General features: G+C 37.9%; 1 protein-coding gene and 1 pseudogene across 1 annotated transcript in view; one reads left to right on the top strand and one right to left on the bottom strand.

Annotated features, from left to right (window-relative positions):
* The window catches only part of ELAPOR2 (endosome-lysosome associated apoptosis and autophagy regulator family member 2), a 173,955-nt gene that overhangs the window by 130,439 nt on the left and 23,388 nt on the right, over window positions 1-20,128 (bottom strand). The window lies entirely within an intron of this gene.
* LOC131509458 (elongation factor 1-alpha 1-like) lies at window positions 11,395-12,743 on the top strand (annotated as a pseudogene).

The raw sequence follows: 20,128 nt of genomic DNA, 5'->3' as shown, positions 1-20,128 counted from the left end.
AAGGTGTCCCACACAGAGGGAACATTATGGAGAGATGCACTGAGAAACCAACTGTAGTACTTACTGCCAGAATTGCAAGGACACAGTATGACTTGGAAGCAGAGTTTGAGAAGGAATAGTTGAAAAAAAAAAAAAAAACAACTAGAAAAACAGCTTGAGTGCAGATTATATAGGAGCTTTTAATGTCAGAGGTGCAGCAGTTTAATTTTAGTCAATGGAGTGTCCCAGTGCTTTGGGATAACAAAGGATGGGGAAGGAATGGTTATTTCACATATAAAGTCAGACAAGTGCTCATCCAACGGTCCCATAAAGCAGGTCTGCACCAAGAGGAAGTGGAAAAAGACTTGTGTTCCTAAAACTTTTCTCCGGTCTTCTCACCCTTAGCCACAAAAAAAAACTCAAGATAACCACTGATTACCAAGCAAGCTAATAAGCATGTAGGGTACTCACAAAATGGTTTTATAAGTTTATCTGGAAAGCAATCTATTAACACTCTCCACACTAGAATGAAAGTATTTGTACAGATTTATGAGCTCTCATGCTTTTCTTCCAATAAACCTAGGAAAGCTTTAAAGAACACCCTTTAAAATCTCAGTGCATAAAACTGTTTTTATAAACACTACCTTTGAAGGTTCTTTCCAAGTAAGTTCATTGAAAAAGAAAAGGCCCAGGGGTGCCTGGGTGGCTCAGTCGGTTAAGTGTCTGACTTCAGATCAGGTCCTGATCTCTCAGTTTGTGGGTTCGAGCCCATGTCGAGCTCTGTGCCAACAGCCTGAAGCCTGCTTCAGATTCTGTGTCTCCCTCTCTCTCTCTGCTCCTCGCAATCTGTCTCTCTCTCTCTCTCTCTCTCTCTCAAAAATAAAGATTGAAAAAAAAATTTTTAAAGAAAAGGCCCAAATCCAAAGCCTTTCATTTCTCCAAGTCTTTTTTTTTCCCCCAGACTGAGAAATAAAATCTGTGCCTATGGCTACTGTCAAACGTCACAGTGGAATTTGCATTCAGCATTTCCTCCATATCATCATTGTACAGTTACGGCGGGTCCCCGCCTTAGGATGGGGACTTACAATTTCTCAACTTTACAATGACACCAAAAGCGAAACGCCTTCAGTAGAAACCATCTTTGCAGTCTGAATTTTTATTTTTTCCTGAGCTAGCGACACACGTGATGTCGGGCAGCAGCGGTGAGCCCCAGCTCCCAGTCAGCCTCACCAGCACGAGGGTAAGCAACTGATACACTTACAGCCATTCTGTACCCGTATGGCCATTCTGTCTTTCACTTTCAGTGCAGTATTCAATAAGCTACAGGAGATGGTCAATACTTTATTGTAAAAGAGGCTTTGTATTAGGGCATCTTGCCCAACTGCAGGGTAAACACCTGCCAGCATTCAGACCACGTTTCACGTCGGCTAGGCTAAGCTAGGCTAAGCTATAATGTTCAGCAGGTTAGGTGTATTAAAGGCATTTGTGACTTATGAGATTTTCAATCTATGATGAGTTTGTCAGGAGGTAACACGACATTATGTTGAGGAAGATCTGTAGTTTCAATTCTTACAAATAAATACATTCTTGTGGGGGCGGGAGGGAGAAGGAGAGATTAAAAGCAAGATTCTCAATACTTCTCACCCCTGTCAAAAGTTTTGTCAACTTTGCAGCTGAAAATCTTTGAAATCGGGATTCAAGTAGGGCTAAGCTCATTTTGCACAATAAAGCTCCAGTGTAGGGAGTAGAAACAAACTATCAGAAGCACCGTCTACAATTTTCATCTGTGTTCATATTGACACAGAATTAAAGTCATAGGCTACATAGGGGGAGGCGCAGCATATCGTCACTTCTGTTTGGGAAAAGCTAAACAATGTGGTATTTTACATTTCTGTTACATTCCTATTGAAGGCCACAGTGAAATTTAGAATTTGAACTCACTAACAATTTCTGTTTTTAGGAGATGACAGGAGAGATGAACCTCAGAGAAGAAAGGAGAAGAGCCTCATTCTGCTACTGTCTTTACTATTTCTCTAAGAATAGCACCACTTATAGGCAGGGGCTACTACAGTTTATAAAGAACAAGCCAGTGGGATTTCTACATGAGCCACTACATTAAAAAATCTTTACAGTTGTCAAACTTAAGAGACCATGATTTTCACCAATCTTACCATGTGCCATAATTTGGTAGCCAACACCATCCAACCTGTGATTATGAATTACCGATCTTCATTTGTTTTAACTTCTGGCCATAAAACGAGGACTGAATTTAGGTGATGGTAGACAAGAGCACAGACCTGGAGCAACACAAATAGAGGAGTGACCCCCCATCTGCCATTAGCCAGCTCTACATCACTGTGCCAGTCACCTGGCCCCTCAGAATTTCAATTTCTTCATTTATGGAAATCAAAATTCTAAGTGCTCATAAAAATAAACGTTTCTAGTAAAATAAGCAATAGCAGTTGGACTTAATACTTGGGTGGATATAAAATATATTTTAGATTAGATAATATAAGTAAGATACTCCTCAGCGAATCCTTGCATTACTGGGCCATTTGAACACTGTAAACACACCATCCTGAGGGGGACAAAGTAGATGAGGTGTTAAAATTCACCCCTCACTGCACATGAAGGGCACCAGGGCACATGGTGAAAGTTGCACTCAGGCAAAAGGCACCTCCTCCTCCTCCTTCCTTTTTTTTAATTTTTTTTTAATGTTTATTTATTTTTGAGGCAGAGAGAGACAGAGCGTGAATGGGGGAGGGTCAGAGAGAGAGGGAGACACAGAAGCAGAAGCAGGCTCCGAGCTGTCAGCACAGAACCCAACGTGGGGCTCGAACTCACAGACCATGAGATCATGACCTGAGCCGAAGTCGAAGGCTCAACCGACTGAGCCACCCAGGTGCCCCAGCTCCTCCTCCTTTCTTAAGTTTACTTATTTATGTTTGAGAAAGAGAGAGAGCAGGGGAGGGGCAGAGAGAGAGGGAGAGAGAGAGAATACCAAGCAGGCTCCACATGCTTAATGCAGAGCCTGACCTGGGGCTTAAACTCAGGAACCGTGAGATGACAACCGGAGCAGAAATCAAGAGTCAGACACTTAACCAAATGAACCACCCAGGCACACCCCCCCTCCTCTTTTTTTAATTCACACAAAGGTACCGTATAGGTTAGCAGTGGTCCCAAATATGCATTCAATAGCAGCTGTAATTCTTAAACAACATAAAGCAATGGGTAGGACCAAAAGAACTGAGAAGCCACTCATCTTCAAGAGTATCTTCTTGTCTGTAGCTACAATATTTTGTTAATGGAAGGAACAAAACTAAACTTTCTAACTTAAAAGATACAGTTACCCAGGCCTTCTAAAAACATGAGAGAATAAATATTCCTGGTTGAGGTTTAGGGGGCAGTCGATGGTGGAGACAGAACACTGATTTTGTGCCAAGTCACTTTTTGCCTAATATAACTAACCAAATCTAAAACCAATCGTGTAAAACAGAGCAATCCAAAAGTGACACCCTTAAGCAAAATGTTCAGAAGAAATGGTAAAAGTCAAAATAGATCTTTGAGGATAAAAACACAAAGAACACTGTAATAATCACTAAATCAACATTAATTTTAGCCAAAATATACTGTTTCCCTCTACAGTCAGAAAGTGTATTAGCCTTTATTACAATTTTTTTTAATCTATCGCGTGGTGCCAAACATTAAATTCACCAGCAAATATTAGAAATTGATTTCCACTGGGGCGCCTGGGTGGCTCAGTCAGTTGAGCATCCGACTTCCGCTCAGGTCATGATCTCGCGGTCTGTGAGTTCGAGCCCTGCGTCGGGCTCTGTGCTGACAGCTCAGAGCCTGGAGCCTGCTTCAGATTCTGTGTCTCCCTTTCTCTGCCCCTCCCCCTGCTCATGCTCTGTCTCTCTCTCTCTCCGTCAAAAATAATAAACATTAAAAAAAATTTTTAAGAGAAATTTTCATTGCTCCCAAAATGTCCTTATACATGTTCAATTACTATATGTTAAAATATTATATAGCAGTATGGTATATATAGTAGAGACTCAAACGTGATAGGCATATTAAAATTAGTATATACAAATTTTCATTGTCCAAATTCATGTGAATAAAATGTTGCTTTTATAATAATGACTTTAGAAATTTAAAAGTACTGCCACAACACAAATTTGCAAATAAAAACTGTGCTTGATGCTACACTAAGCAAAATAATAAAGAGCAAAACATATCTTGGAGTGAATCCACCTCTATATACTGGAAAATAGCACCCAGCTTTTTAAAATTCATAGTACTAATCAACACCCTGGTAATATTCAGTTCTTAGTGACTGTAGCAAATTTCAAAAAAACTCATTCTTCTTTTTTATTTTTTTAATGCTTATTTTTGAGAGAGAGAGTGCACAAGAAAGAGAGAGAGACACAGGCAGTGGGTGGGGATGACAGAGAGGGAGACACAGAATCCGAAGCAGGCTCCAGGCTCTGAGCTGTCAGCACAGAGCCTGGCGAGGGGCTCAAACTCACACACTGCAAGATCATGACCGGAGTGAGCTTAAGTCAGACATTTAACCCATTGAGTACCCAGGCCCCTTGAAAATGAACTCATTCTTGAGAGCAAAGATTGCTGATATTTACTTCAAATTCCCTTTAGCAAATTTTCGATAATTTTTTTCAGTTTTGGTGAGTTCTCAAAATTGCCAATTGGTTAATATTATCAGGTAAGAAATATAAAAATTTAAAATATATAATTACTCAGCTTTCACTAATTTGATATCTTGGGAGTTTTTACAGAAGTGCATAACTACTACCTATAATGAGAACTATAGTGGGTGGGTCACTAGGGAGTTGATCATTGAACAAGAGTATTATATTTCTTACCTTCTACCTAACAGGACAACATTACTTATTCAAAGAGGGGAGCAAAGAGGTTTATTCAAAAGAGGGGAGCTAAGATCAGAGAAGGAAATAAGAGGTGGGATGTATACATTTTAAACATCCAGCATAACACTGATACCAGTTGTATTCTATCCAAAAGAAATAGAATATAAACTACAGATGTGACTCACATATGTAATTTTAAGTTTTCTAGTAGCCACATTAAAAAAGGAAAAAGAGGGGTGCCTGAGTGGTTCAGTCAGTTGGTGTCCAACTTTGGTTCAGGTCATGATCTCACAGCTCATGAGTTCGAGCCCCAGGTCGGGCTCTGTGCTGACAGCTCAGTCCTGGAGCCTGCTTTGGATTCTGTGTCTCCTTCTCTCTGCCCTTCTCCCGCTTGCTCGTTTTCTCCCTTCCCCCTCCTTCTCTCTCTCTCTCTCTCTCTCTCTCTCTCTCAAAAATAAACATTTTTTTTAAAAAAGTAAAAAGAAAGGTAAGATTACTTACAATATATTTTAACCTAATATCATCATTTAAATACTTAAATATAAAAAATATTAATGAAAAACGATGTTATTTTATTTTTATGGAATCATCTAAATCCAGTATGAGTTCTGTACTTACAGGACATCTCAGCTTGGACTAGCCACACTTCAAGTGGTCAATAGCCACAGGTGGCCAGTGGCTACAGTGTTAAACAGTACAGATCTACATGCAATCATTAGGTTTTTATTCAATTATATCATGTCTTTCTATCCTGAGCTAGTGACCGTTTCTGCATTGACAACATGTATAACACTCTGACAGATACTTCACTGCAACAAAAATATGATGGGAGCTAAGTCTTAGATAAGCAGGGATTAAAAGAAAGCTTCAATTGGAATAAACAAAGTATAACAAAAGTCATATCTGAAATGGGCCCTTTGGCAGAAGGTAGCTTTAAATCCTCAATTGTTCATAGAAGGAAACAAAGTTCACACAGCCTGCCTGTTGAATAGATTAAGGAGTAAAGCAGTAGACTAAAACCCAAGAAATTTAATAAGCAAAAAATCCTCTAGATTACTGACCATGACAAAATTTAGAGCTGGCCTAAAGCTGTTTTGGTTTTTTGTTTTGTTGTGCTTTATACGAGTGATTTCACCCTTTAAAGTGGCCTGAAGCATAGTGCTGAAGTGCTGTCTAGTTTTCCTAGAAGGTTGTAATATGCCTTATGGAGAAAACACATGTATTAGATAAGTTTCCTTCAGATGTGAGTGACAGTGTCATTGGTTGTGACTTCGATTATAATGAGCTAACAATATATATTAAATAAGATGTCTTTAAATGGAAACACACATAAAACAAGGTCATGTTTTGATAGGCTGATGAAAATGCTGTAACCAGAGCCTCTTGTATTTCCACTGGAAGCAAAGATTCACTATCGGCTAATTCAGTCTTTATGGCAACTTTACAGACTAAAATTATAATGAAAAACAAGACTTACATGTACATGGTAAAAGCTTCAATGCTTACATAAATGATATTTCCAGAAAATTGTCTGGAATTTTAGATTTAGTTAAAGCGTAGCTGTAATAAGAAGCTAAAGGTAATGTCTGAACACAAGTTTACTTCCAGAATTTCAAGCACTCCAGTGGAACACATTATCTACTCTTTTCAAAAACACCGTCACAATAATACTATTCACAAATAATATGAAGGTAAAAGAAATAACTTAAAAAAAATTTAACATTTTTATTTATTTTTGAGAGACGGAGAAACAGAGCACAAGCGGAGGAGGGGCAGAGAGAGAGGAAGACACAGAATCCAAAGCAGGTTCCAGGCTCTGAGCTGTGAGCACAGAGCCTGACGCAGGGCTCGAACCCATGAACAGTGAGATCATGACCTGAGCCAAAGCTGGACAGATGCTTAACCGTCTGAACCACCCAGGCGCCCCAAGAAACAACTTTTAAAAATTCTGCTGAAGTGAAGCAAACATGGTGTATATTTTAAATTTTAAATACTGATTTATACAAATCAACCACTTAATATAAGAAATTAGCAAACTTTTTCTCTCATCCAATGTAATTAGATTGGTTCCTATAATAATTATATTTACATGAGAAAACAGTAAAATGAAACTGCATATGAACTAAACATTCTTTGATTCACTTCAGGAAGTAACTTCTATGCAAGGAAAGTTTTACAGATGATGAATTCATTCACTACCTTGATTATGGTGGCAATTCACCGCATGAATGCATATTCCAAACTTATCAACTGTATACATTAAATATGTATAGTTTTTTGTCTATAAGTCATATTTCAATAAAAAGAGAAGTGATTCATATGCGATTTCTGTTACCAGGAAATAATCATGTAGTATATTAGAAAGTCTGTCTTCATATTTTTTAAATATGTTTGCAATATAAGCAAAAATACCTTTTGGCTTTAATATTTTATCAAAACAATCTTCATCAATATTCTCTACCAAAATCTAGGACCACAAATAAAACAGATAAATTGGCTGTGAACTGCAAACTGTATCTAATGGTCACTGAACACAAATCAATTACCTGCCTGAGAGTTTCCTGACACCAATTTTAATCCCAGGTCTTTGCTACTCTCTGCCTACAGTTTTTTCAATAATTTAATCCTTCACTAACAGAAACTATCAAAGCTGTTTTGAAAGACCTGTTTTGAATCCTTCAAAAATGAAAAATCTTATTCTGATAATATCCCTACATTTCAGATTTCAGCTTGAACCCTTTACACGACACATTTTCCTAAAATGGGTTATTTGTCAGTGAATAGGTCTGCATTGGCCAGTTGCTTAATTAAAGCACTGGAAATAACAACAGCAATTTCCTCTCCAGGCAACAGATCTCTCTCTGAAGGTGTGATTACCTTCACAAGCTCAGGTCTTTCCTAAATTAGTGGCGTGCCATTTCTGTGCTCAATGATTCACAGTGGAAACTGAAACCTGAGACAAACAAATCTAAATGCACAAAAGCAAACAAGTAAAAAATTCTTTCTTACCCTTCAAAAGGTAGAGAGACACAGTCACCTTTTCTCAAAGACTTTGTTGACAATGAAACTGTCCTGTATTTTTGTGTTTATGTATACTGGAATATTTTAGCTCCATTCTGTATCTTTGTTTTCTGAATCAGATCACTATCATTGATAAAATTATGAAGTTCTAGGTTATGAAACTTTTAAGATTTACAAGGAAGAGAACCCAAAATAGCAAACAGAGCACTGCCCAAATAACTTAATGTTCCAATTGCTCTACTCAATTATATAAGAATTGGCCCTAGTAAAGTATTTGTCACATCAGATTACATGACTATTTTGAGAAAATGGACCTATCTTTTCTTCACCCCCACAATCTTGCTCAGCAACTGAACGAGGTGGGCTCTTGATGTCCATGGAAAAGATAAAGGGTACAAGTTGAAAATAAGGTGAGTTGGGGTGCCTGGGTGGCTTGGTCGGTTAAGCGTCCGACCTCGGCTCAGGTCATGATCTCAGGGTCCGTGAGTTCGAGCCCCGCGTGGGGCTCTGTGCTGACAGCTCAGAGCCTGGAGCCTATTTCAGATTCTGTGTCTCCCTCTCTCTCTGCTCCTCCCCTGTTCATGCTCTGTCTCTCTCTGTCTCAAAAATAAATAAACGTTAAAAAAAATTATAAAAAAAAAAAGAAAGAAAGAAAATAAGGTGAGTAATCCTCAGCAAATAGTAATACCAACGGCAAAAACTTTCCCAATTGTGAAAACAGATCAGGCATGGTCAAAAGAATAGAAACTTCCATTCTAAAAATTTGCCCTCAAAAAGTAACCCCCTACACACATAAAATCAACCTTCCAGAAAGAATAAAGATAGAATTCTTATCACAATGACCCTTTTCACATTTGTATTCTATAGTCAGGAAAATACATTAGAGTGGAAGATGAATTGCCACAGAGAAATAGAAAGACGAACAATGCCTTTACACTTAAGAGGAATTTTTATTTGATTTCATGTAATAAATTTGAAAAGGTACCGAATCTGTATTTTTCACATTCCTGACAATTTCTAAAAAACAAACAAAACACACACACACACACACACACACACACACACACACACACACACACAAAGAACACTTGTAACATTCAGAAATTGGGAAATTGGAAACATTCCATTTGGGGGAATTTGTCCTAAGAAAATATGTAAGATAAATATCTACATATAGCAAAGACAGAGCTACAATAATGTTTATTACAGGGATGCCTGGGTGGCTCAGTCAGTTAAGTGTCCAACTGTAGCTCAGGTCATGACCTCACGGTTCATGGGTTCGAGCCCCGCATGGGGCTTTGTGCTGACAGCTCAGCACAGAGCTTCAGGTTCTGTGTCTCCCTTTCTCTCTGCCCCTCCCCTACTATCGCTCTGTCTCTCTCTCAAAAATTAGTTAAAATGTGACAATTTAAAAAAAATAATAATGTTTATTACATACCTGTAATAGCAAGAAATAGAAAACATTCTACATGATTAACAGTAGGGAATTGCTGCATTCTGTTTTGATACACGCACACAGTAGAATTCTGTGCACTTATTTCAAACTGTATATATCTACTCCTGACATGGCAATATGCTCATGATATGATGCGTATAACATGACTGCATTTCTGTAAAATGCGTGAATGACTACACACATCATGACAGGGATTAGAATGCATCTGTACAAAGGTACCAACAGTAATCACCTTGGCATATTTGGCTTGCTTCTATTTCCTGATTTCCTTCATAAGAAACATGTTTCTTTTTGTACAAACAAAAAAATCAGATCATTTAGAAATAAAATACAAAAACAAGTAGATAAACACTAAATGACTTGTCATTAACATCCTCACCCTGAAGTAAACAGATGTTCCATTCTATACCACCCAAAGAGTCACTTCCCATTTTTAATGCAAGAAAAAATGCTGGATGCCTACCTAGGTTAGCACTCATTCATATAATTTGTTTCCCTAAGATATAAAAAGACAAATGAATTGGAATGCCTAAGAAAGGAGGTATTCCAGTTAAATGATTTTCAAAGGGTAAAAACAATTTCCCCTGAAAAAGAACCAGCCCAATTTCCTGTACACGTCAACTGGGCATGATGAACAAAATTCAATCTTTCTTTGATGAATGAGGATCTCACTGCCTCAAAAGTCAATGCAAGCTAAAAGTCTCTGGACCCAGAGAAAATATGGAGAGAAGATAAAGTCAATGTGTTCATGGTGCCTGGGTGGCTCAGTCGGTTAAGCGTCCGACTTTGGCTCAGGTCACGATCTCACAGTTTGTGGGTTAGAGCTCCGTGTCGGGATCTGTGCGGACAGCTCAGAGCCTGGAGCCTGCTTCAAATTCTGTGTCTCCCTCTCTCGCTGCCCCTCCCCCGGTAGCACTCTGTCTCTCAAAAATAAACAAACATTTTAAAAAAATTGTTTTTAAGTCAATGGGTTCTGACTCAGACATATGCTGTGGAAATGGGTTCCCTGAAAAAATCCCAGATGGGCTCTTGTCTTCTGTGATCTGTATTTGCCTCTTAAGTTTAACACAGAAGATCCTAGGCTGATGGTTCAGGAAGCTCTCAGTTTAACTGCAATTTTGTGTAAGTCACTGGAGAAAATTCTTATACAGCAAATACATACTGAGACAAGCAGCATTTGTAAAAAATATTTAAGTTTTAAACCACATTCATACAAGACAATATAAGGTTTTTGCTCATTATCAAACAAAAATACCACAATCACCTAAGAAAGACTTAGAAAAATGTGTGCACAAAGGCAGAAACCAAGAAAAACAAAGAACAATAGATTTCACTAGATAAAGACAGTTTGATCCCCTGTGACCAAAATACTATCAACAAAATGAGAAGACAAATAACTAGGAACATGTCTGTAACAGATTGTCAACATTTACATCTTCATTACCCATTTTTAAAATTCTAGTTATTTACAAAAAGACAAAATTCACTAAGGTCATGAAGTAGGCATTGACAAAAGGAAACAACAAACATATGGTGACACATTTTATATGAGTAGAAATTTAAAATACAATATAAATAGATATGCTTTTTGTTAAAGTGAAAATGATTATGAATAAAAGAATATGAACAAATAAAAGAAGAAACAGGACACTCAAATATTGCTGGGAGGACTGTAAATCAGCCTATTATTTCTGGAGGGAAATTTGGCAATGTGTGTCAAAAGCCTTAAAAGCATATACTCTTTGACAAAACACTTCTATTCCTAGGACTTTATCCTTAAACAAGAATTAAGCAATATTTTCTATAAAAAGATATTCATCATAGCATTAGTTAAACAGAAGCCAAGAGTTAAATTTTTATCAAAAGAGATTGGAAAAATAAATTCTGTTTACTAAAAATCATGACATACCAGAACACTTAAAGACAAGAGAAAATATTTAAAACGGTAGACGGTAGATAGTAAGTACTGACATAAAACAGAATGTAGCTTGTTCATAGTGGGTTTGCTGCCCAAACACAGGTGTCGTGAAAACCATCACTCAATCTGTCAGAATGAGAAAGGAAAAGACTCCTATCAATACCGTCCTCATTGGACATGCAGATTCAGGAAGTGTACCACTACTGGCCGTCCCATAAACAAACATGATGGGAACAAAAGAACTATTGACAAATTTGAGAAGCTGCTATTGAGGTGGTAAAGGGCTGCTTCAAGTATACCTGGGTCTTGCGTAAACTGAAAACTGAGTGTGAGCCTATTACCACCATTGATATTGCCCTGTGGAAACTCAAGACAGCAAGTGTGATGGGACCATCACTGATAACAGAGAACACAGAGACTTGATCGAAAACCTGATTACAGGCACATTACCAGGCTGACTATGCTGTCCTGATTGTTGCTGTTGGTGTTAATGAATTTTAATCAGGGATCTTCAAGAATGGGCAGATCCATGAGCATGCCCTCTCGCCTTACACACTGGGTGAGAAACAACTAACTACTGGTATTAACTCTTCAGCCACCCTAGAGTCAGAAGAGGCACAAAAAAATCATTAAGGAAGTCTGCACCTACATTAAGAAAACTGGCTACAACCACAACACAGTACTATTTGAGCCAGTTTCTGGTTGGAATAGTGACAGCAGGCTGGAGCCAACCGCTAACATGCCTTGGTTCAAGGAATCAAAAGTCACCTGTAAAGATGACAATGCCAGTGGAACCATGCTGCAGGAGGCTCTGGATTGCATCCTGCCAACAATTCATCCAACTGACAACCCCTTACGTCTGCCTGTCCAAGACAGCTACAGAACTGGTGGTATTGGTTCCTAGGGCCAAGTGGAGACTGGTGTTCTCACACTCAGCATGGTTGTCACCTCTTCTCCAGTCAACGTTGCAACTGAAGTAAACTCTGTTGAAATGTACCATGAAGCTTTGAGTGAAGCTCTTCCTGGGGACAATGTGGGCTTCACTGTCAAGAACACGTCTCTCAGAGATGTTCGTTATGGTGATCTAAGCGAAAAATGACCCAATGGAAAGAGGAGGCTTCATGGCTCAGGTGATTATCCTGAATAATCCAGGCCACGTCACTGCTGGCTATGTACCTGGGCTGGATTGTCACACAGCTCACACTGCTCGTGAGTTTGCTGAAGACTGATCATCGTTCTGGGGAAAAAGCTGGAAGATGGCCCCAACGTCTTGCAATCTGATGCTGCTACTGCTGTTACTATGGTTCCTGACAAGCTCATGTGTGTTGAGAGCTTCCCTGACTATCTTCCTCTGGGCCATTTTGCTGTTCGTGACACTAGACAGATCATCACTGTGGGCGTCACGAAAGCAGTGGACAATTAGGCAGCTGGAGCTGGCAAGGTTACCAAGCCTGCCTAGAAGCTCAGAAGGCTAAATGAATAAATGCCCAATAGCTGCCACACTAGTTTGAATCAGTGGTGGAAGAAAGGTCTCAGAACTGTATATCTCAATTGGCCATTTAAGTTTATTAGTAAGAGACTGGTTAATTTTTTTTTTTTTTGAGACTGGTTAATTTTAATAATGCATTGTAAAACTTTCAGAAAAGGAGAATATTTTGTGGACCATTTGTTTTGTGTGTGGGTGGCAGTTTTTAGTTACTGGGTTTTAAAATCAGTAGCTCTTAGGGGTGCCTGAGTGGCTCTGTCGGTTAAGCATCTGACTTTGTCTCAGGTCATGATCTCAAGGTCCATGAGTTCGAGCCCCCCATCAGGCTCTGTGTTGACAGCTCAGAGCCTGGAGCCCGCTTCAGATTCTGTGTCTCCCTCTCTCTCGGCCCCTCCCCCGCTCTCACTCTGTCTCAAAAAAAAAAAAAAAAAATTTAAATCTTAAAATCAGCATCTTTTAAGGGAAACAAGTTGACCAAAAATCTGTCACAGAATTTGAGATCCATTACAACAAAGTTTAATGAGGAAAAAACCCAGAATGTACATGACCTTCAATTTTCTTTTAAAAAGCTTTAGCACTGGGTGTTTTGTGTAAGTGATGAATCACTGGGTTCTATTCCTGAAACCAATACTACACTGTATGGTAACTAACTTCAATTTAAATAAATAAATGTAAAAAGAAAAATAAATAAAATAAATAATTTAAAAACCTTATATTTAAAAAAAATTTTCTACACGGTGTGTTTCTATACATGTGTTTATGCATAAATAATACTGAAAGGACCTATACCAAAATGTGAAATGAGATCATTTGCATTTCTACATTTCTTAAATTTTTTTATTTATTTATTTTCATCATGATGAGTGTACTCTTCAATGCCTATTCCCTATTTCCCCCATCTCCCTCCACCCATCTTCCCTCTGGTGACCATCAATTTGTTCTCTACAATTAAGAATCTGTTTCTTGGTTTCTTTTTTTTCCTCCTTTTCTCCTTACCTCATTTGCCTTATTTCTTAAATTCCACATATGAAATCATATGGTATTTGTCATTCTCTGACTTATTTCACTTTAGCATTATAAAAAGCAAGATTTCATTCTTGTTTATGGCTGAGTAATATTCCAGTGTGTGTGTGTGTGTGTGTGTGTGTGTGTGTGTGTGTGTGTATACACACACTACATCTTCTTTATCCAGTTATCTATCGATGGACACTTGGGCTGCTTCCATAGTTTGGTTATTGTAAATAATGCTGTAATAAACATAAGGTTCCATGTATCCCTTTGAATTAGTGTTTTTACATTTTGGGGTAAATAGCCAGTATTGGGATTCCTGGATTATATGGTAGTTCCATTTTTTATTTTTTCTGAGTTTCTTAAATTTTTTATAATAGACCATCACCACAATTATTAAATAAAAGCAAACATCTATTCATATCAGCACTATTCACAAGAGCAAAAATGAAGAAAAAATCCAAGGTCCATCAGTGGATGAATGGATAAACAAATCATAATTATACACACACACACACACAGATATATACACACATATACATACACATACACGCATACAAAATACAATATTAATCAGCCATAAAAAGAAGTCAAGTACTGTTACATGCTATGATGTGGACAAACCTCCAAAACATTATGCTAAGTCAAAGCCTGACACAAAATGTCACATATTATATGATTCCATTTATACAAAATACCCAGAATAAGTAAGTCCATAGACACAGAATGTAGACTGGTGGTTACCAGGCACTGCAGGGAGTGAGGAATGGGAACAAACTGCCTAATGGGTACACGGTTTTACTGTGAAATGAAAGAAATGTTTTGGAACTAGACAAAGATGATAGTTGCACAATATTGTGAATATACTAATTGCCATTGAACTGTTCACTTTAAAATGGTTTTTTTAATTTTTTTTTAACATTTATTTATCTTTGAGAGACAGAGACAGAGACAGAGCGCAAGTGGGGGAGGGGCAGAGAGTGAGGGATACACAGAATCTGAAGCAGGCTCCAGGCTCTGAGCTGTCCGCACAGAGCCCGATGCAGGGTTCAAACTCAAAAACCATAAGATCGTGACCTGAGCCAAGGTCAGATGCTTAACTGACTGAGCCACCCAGGTGTCCCTAAAATGGTTAATTTTAAAAAATAGAATAGAATGGTTAATTTTGTGTCATGTGAATTACACCTTAATTATTTTTAAAAGTTAAAAAAATAGAGGGGAGCCTGGGTGGCTCAGTCCATTAAGCTTCTGACTCCCGCTCAGGTCACAATCTCACGGTTTGTGGGTTAGAGCCCCGTGTTGGGTTCTGTCCTGACAGTTCAGAGCCTGGAGCCTGTGTCAGATTCTGTCTGTCTGTCTCTCTCTCTCTCTCTCTCTCTCTCTCCCTCTCTGTGCCCCCCTACTCATACGCTCTCGCACTCTCTCTCTCTCTCTCAAAAAACATTAAAAAAGAAAAAAGGTAAACATCTAATCATCATATTCCTCTTCAAAGTTTACCAAATTGTTTCAATTTGATATGCTTGATTGCATAAGAGACCATTACCTCTACCACTGAGTTCTAGGTATGCTAGTGTGTCTGTCTGTCCATCTGTCTCTCACTTGCCTACTCACTATTCTTACTAACAAAAAATGATAGCTCACATGAATATGGTACTTACTACAAACTTCTCAAAGGTTCATATACATTGAGTATATTGAATCCTCACAACAAATCTATGAGGTAGGTATTATTATTGTTATTTATTATTATCGTCTCTGATTTATGGATGAGAAAGAAAGACACAAAGAAATAAAGTGATTTGCTCAAGACTACACAGCCAGCAAGTGACAGGATTGGGATTTAAACCCAGCCAGGCTGACTTCAGAATCCTATCTTAAGTGCTTCACTTGTTATGTTCTACTTATTCTCAAAAGAATGCATGGTCTTGGTGGAAAGTGAGAAATAGAGGTTAAGTGTATGAAATAGGAGGGAGACCATCCATAATCTTGCCACCCAAGTAAAATCACCGTTAACCTATTATACAGTTTTCCAAATAAATATACACATTTATATCCCTTTACCAAAGTTTTCATGACATGCTTTAGTTTCCGCTTAACATATTATAAACTTCTCCCATGTAAATAAACACACTGCTATGTCATCAAAATTAATGGCACCATGGTATTCCATTTAACACAGGAAACAATTTAACCAGCCTCCTATTAAAATTTGGGATTGTCTACGAATAACGCTGAGATCAATCACCTTAAAAGTACATCACTGTTCACAGAGGTAGAACAAATAATCCTAAAATTTGTATGGAACCAGAAAAGACCCCGAATAGCCAAAGCAATCTTGAAAAAGACAACCAAAGCAGGAGGCATCACAATCCCAGACTTCAAGCTATACTACAAAGCTGTAATCATCAAGACAGTATGGTACTGGCACAAGAACAGACACTCAGATCAATGGAACAGAATGGAGAACACAGAAATGGACCCACAAACTAATCTTTGACAAAGCAGGAAAGAATATCCAATGGAATCAAGACAGTCTCTTCAGCAAGTGGTGCTGGGAAAACTGGACTGTGACATGCAGAAGAATGAACCTGGACCACTTTCTTCCACCATACACAAAAATAAACACAAAATGGATGAAAGACCTCAACGTAAGACAGGAAGCCATCAAAATCCTCGAGGAGAAAGCAGGAAAAAACCACTTTGATCTTGCCCACAGCAACTTCTTACTCAACACGTCTCCAGGGGCAAGGGAAACAAAAGCAAAAATGAACTACTGGGACCTCATCAAAATAAAAAGCTCCTGCACAGCGAAGGAAACAATCAACAAAACTAAAAGGCAACCAACAGAATGGGAGAAGATATTTGCAAATGACATATCAGATAAAGGGTCAGTATCCAAAATCTATAAAGAACTTACCAAACTCAACACCCAAAAAACAAATAATCCAGTGAAGAAATGGGCAAAAGACATGAACTTTTCCAAAGAAGACATCCAGATGGCCAAGTGACACATGAAAAAATGCTCAACATCACTCATCATCAGGGAAATACAAATCAAAACCACAATGAGATACCACCTGACACTTGTCAGAATGGCTAACATTAACAACTCAGGCAACAACAGATGTTGGTGAGGATGCGGAGAAAGAGGACCTCTTTTGCATTGTTGGTGGCAATGCAAGCTGGTGCAGTCACTCTGGAAAACAGTATGGAGGTTCCTCAAAAAGCTAAAAACATAACTACCCTACGACCCAGCAATTGCACTACTAGGCATTTATCCACGGAACACAGATGTGCTGTTTCGAAGGGACATATGCACCCCCATGTTTATAGCAGCACTATCAACAACAGCCAAAGTATGGAAAAAGCCCAAATGCCCATCGATGGATGAATGGATAAAGAAGATGTGGTGTGTATGTGTGTGTGTGTGTGTGTGTGTATATATACACACACACACACACACACACACACACACACACACAATGGAGTATTACTCGGCAACCAAAAAGAATAAAATCTTGCCCTTTGCAACTACGTGGATGGAAATGGAGGGTATTATGCTAAGTGAAGTTAGTCAGAGAAAGACAAAAATCATATGACTTCACTCCTGTGAGGACTTTAAGAGACAAAACAGATGAACATAAGGGAAGGGAAACAAAAATAATATAAAAACAGGGAGGGGGACAAAACAGAAGAGACTCATAAATATGGAGAACAAACTGAGGGTTACTGGAGAAATTGTGGGAGGGGGATGGACTAAATGGGTAAGGGGCAGTAAGGAATGTACTCCTAAAGTCATTGTTGCACTCACTATATGCTAACTAATTTGGATGTAAATTTTAAAAAATAAAGAAATTAAATTAAAAAAAAGTACATCACTGTTAAGTTGACCAATTTAAGATGTAAAATACTTGGTGAGACTATGTGTTTCAAAGCTCTTGACCAATGATACCGAAAATTTCTACAAAGTCTTTAACAGATGATACTCTCATTTGTAGATTATGAGAGTGCCTCATTTTACCATACTTCTTTTGCAGAATTTTACCAGCTGGTCTCAGAACACATTTTATTCCCTACTCCACCCCTCCAAGAGATACATATTCCCAAGGAAAAACACTTTATTTAGATCTGGGGAGATGCTTTCAGATGCATAGATCTGTGGAACACAGACATCTCCAAAATGTTGAGCCTTTCTAAGAATAGATGTCTATTCAGGAATAACTCTTCTTATAAACATCCCTGTGGAGCATGATCATTTTCAAATGAGTAAACAAGGTCTCAGAACTTGAAATAAGGACCACAGGCCAGGGACTAAACTAAGGAGGATTCAGAAGAAAAGCAAATGTCACCCATGCCTGCTTCATGTCAGTAACCTGTGAGTCTTTTCCTACAGAAAAAAATCCTAGACTGTCAGAGATGTAATTTATTACTAAAATTGAGTCCTATTTATTCTAAATCATCCCACAACCCAAGGCAGAATTAGAGAAGGTTAAGACTTTCTAACTCCTCAAAACTTTGTCTTGAGGAATATTAAGTATCTCAGGCTAAATGTCTAAACTCAATTGACTTGGATGACTACATGAAATTATATAACTAGTCATCAACTGGTTTGACATGTCTATGTCAAACAAAAGTAGCACAGGCCCGATTCACCAAGCCTTCTTGTTGACTATTTGTAGACAATGCTTAGTTTCTAGAAACTATCAAGCCTCATCACTCTGCCCAGTATGACCAGACTGGACACAGAAAATTTCACATTCAGTCCAAAGTATCTAATAAGAAGCAGAGACATAACCCCTATTTCTCTAAAAATATATAACTAGAAGAAATGAAGTCTTAAGGTGCTGAGCTTGGAAGAGCCTTTATAGATTATCTAAACCAATCTTTTTCTTCTAACAAATGAGAAGATTGAATCCAAGAGAAAACAAGTCACCCAAGGTCACAGAGCTAAATACCAGTAAGAAAAGTCCTGTACCTGGGTCGCTTGACTCTCTGGTCAATGCTCATCTCACCCAAGTGTGGTACATACACATCCAATTGAACATTAACTCTCCAGCATTTCATTTCCCCCAAAAAATGCCATAAAAATAAAACTTTTCTTCTGAATAATTAAAGTAGACTGTATGATTTTTAAGCTGTTGTAAATTAAGGCCGATTCTGTAAACAATATTTAAGAAACATTAAGCCTCTATCACTAAATAATTTTAATAAATTAAAAACACTCAAAATCCTCAACATTCTTAAAATATACATGTTAAATATATTAATATATTAATCCACTGAAAAATTTTTCAATTGGAAATTTTTGTCAAATAGTGTAGGAATAAAGGTGTGCAATTCTGGCAGGCCAGCCTAGGAAAGAGAAAAAAGCAGCAGCTGGTACAAAGGAAAACCTTAAACAAACATATTTGCCTGTTGTATTTGCTTAAATAAACCAGTCTACCAAAACATAAAATCAAGACCTACGCATATATCTGCTTCCATATGCTCTTTGTATTTCATCATTACAGTCACTGAGAAAGTACTAAGAAAAAGATGCCTTTCTAGAGTCACTGAACATGAGAAAGTAAGGGAAGAAGTTGATTTCATGAATGCATGAGAATATCAGATCTCACTGAGCCACGGTTATCAATTAGGTACACTGTGGACCTAAAACAAGAATCCATCATAACAAATTGTCTGCTTTAATATACTGAGTATCTGAACTATTTCCAGGCTTAATCTGTGGAAAGCTTATTGAGGATATATTTGCTGCTATTTTACACTAGAGAAGAATTCACTTTCTTATTCAGAGGGTGTTTTTTTTTATGTTTAAAGTTGAACAATATGAAAAAAAATATTTAACTATTTAATACCCAAAATTAAATAATTTAATACCCAAAATTAAAAAAACAAAGCATGGCTCTCCCCAAGAGATTCATTCAGTGCTATTTCAGAGCACTGCCAAAGGTTAGGTTTCTAAACCAAAAAGTATTAATTCAAAAAATGTCCAGGTAAGTGTTTTATTTAGCACTAATTTTCACCACAGATGTTTTCTTCATTTTAGAGCAGTGTATTCTGCCTTCTAAGGTAGTAATAAGCCCACGAAAAAATATTTGCTATTGCGCAATTAAATTTACATCTCTCCCTTGTTGCGCTAATTCAGAACTGAGAGCTAATGAGTCCATGTGCTGACAACTACAATCATTAGTTACATTCTGTAGTTTAAAAAATGCCAAATAAAAGTCATTACAGTCACAAACTGCTTTAGGAGGATACATCTTAATGGGCTATTAGTTGGGTATTCCAACTAAAACCTGCTTCTGGGAAAGCAACTCTGTACAGAGAACGGGATGGGCAAACAATTGTTGGAAACTGTTCCTTGGGTCATCCAC

Source organism: Neofelis nebulosa, chromosome 4 (assembly GCF_028018385.1).
Source record: "Neofelis nebulosa isolate mNeoNeb1 chromosome 4, mNeoNeb1.pri, whole genome shotgun sequence".
Classification (NCBI taxonomy): domain Eukaryota; kingdom Metazoa; phylum Chordata; class Mammalia; order Carnivora; family Felidae; genus Neofelis; species Neofelis nebulosa.
Note: the sequence above shows the minus strand (reverse complement) of the source record. Positions and strands in the feature narration are given on the sequence as shown.